Consider the following 3999-nt stretch of genomic DNA (forward strand, 5'->3'; position numbering starts at 1 on the left):
GGGATTTTCTCCTACACCATTGTTACGCATTCCAAGCAGATTTACTCGCATCGTAACCGATTCGGTTGCGGTGCCTTTCTGTGAGTATACGTGCTCTCTATAAGGTATGCCTATGTCCAGTATTAATCCAATGTCCCTGTCCTCGGTTCGAGGTACTTGGGAGTCCGCATACCCGGATGTATTTTTGTAAATCTACAAGTCAATAAAAGAGCTGTGTGCTTGGTCGAGAACATAAAAACAATACATGTATTTTTTTTGGCGAGACAAAAAAATAAAACTTGTAAGTCATTTGTAAAAAGATTTTTGTATCGATTTCATTTACGGCCTACCTGCCAATCGCGAGGACATGGGAAAATGCTGCCTAATAGATAGTTTTTAAAAATTGACGACGATGTCGCTCATCCAAAACGTAAACAGGAAATCAGCAACTAGGATACTAACTGCCAAAATGCCATTACTCTTGAAAGAGAGAATTGCTCTCACCTTGTACACCTCGGGATCATCCTATGAGTATCGTTGCGTTGCCCGAAACACTGTGTATCAAATTCTTCGTGAATTTTGCCGGGCAATCTTGGCCGAGTTTGCTGCTGAACGGCTAACGACAACAAGGTCTGGTACGGTACACGGTAAGCCAAGATTAATGTCTTTCTAACTGAGCCGGACGAGATACTGGAAGAGGTCAATGATAAGGCGTGCGAAATGCGCTACGCTTTATCACGCCTTCGACCAGATTACTGTGCAGCAACTCGGTTGGTAGGTCAAGAGCATGTGTTGTAATTAAGAAGCACGATAGTAACTTTCTCTGTTCCAATATCAGGACTGTGGATGTAGCAGTGGCCAAATTCGTGGTAGCGAATGGGAGCGTAGTATTGATCGCTTCGGCCGATGACTAGCTAGCCCGCCTGAGTAGGCAAGCTGACCAATTTGCTCAGGTGCGACGGGAACCCGAGGAACCGGCTCTGGGGATGCTTGAAAATGATAAAGACAAGACTCTTCTTGATAGTAGTATTTTTTTTTAACGTTTCAATATGTAAGAAAGGTAGTTCAAGATTGGGATAAAGTGTTAGATCTGACCATGGCAATTTCAGGGTTGAGAACTAGAGTGTGTCGATACAACACTCCTTCTTGGACCAGAGCTATGTTTTCAAAGATTTATCGGCACCGACCCCATGAAACAGATTGGCCAAAATTGTACACTAAAAATTCAAGAACAGAAAGATACTGGTACAATCCCCTTCAGAGGCACTCGACAAGGAGGCCTTTCAAGAGACATGCAAGGTTTCATTCAAGCAGTATCAACTGTATTGGACAAAGGAACTGAGCGATCTCAGAAGAGAGCGGAAGTCCTTTAATACAAGCTAAGCGACCAGGATGTAGGAACCATATAAGAAAGCATGAAAAGCATAAAAAACAAGAAAGGAGGCTAACTTCGTCACGCCGAAGTTTATATACCATTGCAGATAGAACTTTGATCACTAGGAAGTAGTAAAATAGAAATTATATTTATTTAAAAAAAAATTAAGTAATGCCTGTTTTCAATTCATTCACCTTTAGATATTATATTTACAGTTTTACATTCACAGTTTTGCATTTTCCTCAATATCTAACTATCGATTGTATTGCAGCTATATTATAGTAGTAGTATATAGTAAAATCTTACACAAATTTGTAGAATAATATGATAGGCTAAATCTTAAATTTAATAAAAATCTGTTAAAAACTAAAAAAGTTATACTTGTTATACAAATTTTCCGATTCTTCCTATGGCAGCTATATGATATAGTCGTCCAATCCGGCTCATTTCGACATATATATGAGGGTAGTATATAAAAGACTAACTGCAAAGTTTCATTCAGATAGCTTCAAAACTGAGAGACTAGTTTGCGTAGAAAGGGACAGACGGTCACGGCTAGATCGACTCGGCTGTTGAAGGAGATGACTCCTTCACTGCATTGCAAACTTCTGACTGGAATTATAATACGAAAGAAGAATATAAAAATCGTATACAAAGGCAAGAGAGTTACCTGGAAAAATTTTACTGCGAGCGAATTTTTTTAAAGCGAATATCAACTGAGCGAATCCAATGGGCAGTAGATTCGTTTGGCAAATACCAAAGCACGGGCCCGAGCGCAGTATTCCTGACAATGTTAAAAAAAAATTAGTTGCCTAAAAAAAATTTAACTTTCCGAAACAAATGGGGGGGGGGGCTACACTTAGAGATCATAATATGAGTCTACACAACGGTGGTATGGCCAATATTAACATACGGGACCCTTGCATGGTAACCAGCACTAACAAGGTCGCGAGAACAATAGAGAATATGAGATTATTTGGGAGATGCTCTTCCCTGGCTGCTAGTACCTGGTGCACGTTAGCAACGATGATCTCTGTGCAACCTGGGAAGCGCGAGTTACCGCCTCAGCACATTCCCTCGGCGGTCCCCCACCTAAGCCCCTGCGGTTGGCAAGTAACTAGAGGCCAAGCATTTATTGGCAACTAAGTTGCCAACCAAACGAAACATCGGGGCCACTGCGAAGCCGAGCCCTACACATGCATCCGGTCCGGTTTCAATCCATCCCGCTAGGTCAGCAGATTATTGTAAACACTAATTTTAAGGTTTAAATAAAGAATTCATTCTGAATTTGTATCCGAAACTAATCGGGTCGGGAAATCACCCAGAATATTCCATTACGAACCTTTATTACTTATAACGGGCGCAGTTGGTAGCCCTTCGGCAAAGGACAGATTCTACCAAGGAAGCTCAAGAAAGGATCTGAGACGGCGAAGGATAACTGGAATTGGCAGCAATATAATTATTCTTATTATGTAAGAGTGAGTAGAGTGAATTGTGCAATAGAGTGGAAAAATGTAATCTAATAAAGTACAGCGAATGTTGGCGGACGACGAATGGTTATGTTGTAAAAGATCCGAACCCTGCAATACCTGTCATCAGTAATTCATCAACGTTTCATCAACAGTCAAGGGGGTGCTGGCTTTTACGTTTCCAAGCTTTTAAGTTCGAGGTTATTTATAAAGCTGGTAAGGAAAATATTTCTGATTACCTACCCTTTATTACCTGTCATCAGTAATTCATCAACGTTTCATCAACAGTCAAGAGGGTGCGGTTGATTTTTCATCGATGACAGGCCATACAAACTGTTGATTTATTTAACATGGGCATGTCCTAGGCTGTCATCAATAAAAATTCATCAACAATTAATCGATGATCAACAAATTCATCATCAATTCATCGATGTTTCATCAACAATTCATCGATGTTTTATCGACAAATTTCTCAACGGCAGGGCCATGGTACTGCCGACGACTGCCGTATAGACTACTCCCGTAACTGTATCGTGGGCAGAGCTTCGTTGTAGAAATCGCAGTCGGCGCGTTGATGACATGTTGATGACAGTGGCGTATTGATGACACGCGGTACTGCAGAGAAGTTACTGTATGGGCTAATAATGGTGCTCGTACATGATCGGCAACAGTCGTGTGGTCGTAGACAGAGATTAGAACGTCGATGTAGGAGAAGAGCAATGCGTGGAAAAGAATAAAAGTCGAAGAATAAATTAATTTCTGCATTGGAATGTATTGGACGGTGCACTATATCGCACATGGCGGCCGTTTAACATGAAAATGAGAGAAAGTTAAATAATAATATTAATAATTGGTATCGGTTGGGTCTTCACTTGTATTAGGCTGTGAACTGTACAGCACAGAATAGCAAGGGGAGGTACTAATTCGATGGAGTAAATTATTAAATTAATTAAATACGAGTACCCATTAGCATGTATTAGGCGGCGCATTGTACGGCACAGGGCGGCCGCCTAGCATGAGAATGGGATGGGAAAATAATAAATAAAGGAAGATATAAATAATAATAAAAAAAATAAAAAAATAAATAAATAATGGGATGCTGTATCGCACATCTACCCAGCTAGCTTCAGCATGCCGGGGTAACAAGGACTAGATGGTATATAGTAAAATTGAGGT

This window comes from Drosophila serrata, unplaced genomic scaffold (assembly GCF_035046125.1).
Source record: "Drosophila serrata isolate PLE 108 unplaced genomic scaffold, ASM3504612v1 contig_83, whole genome shotgun sequence".
NCBI lineage: Eukaryota > Metazoa > Arthropoda > Insecta > Diptera > Drosophilidae > Drosophila > Drosophila serrata.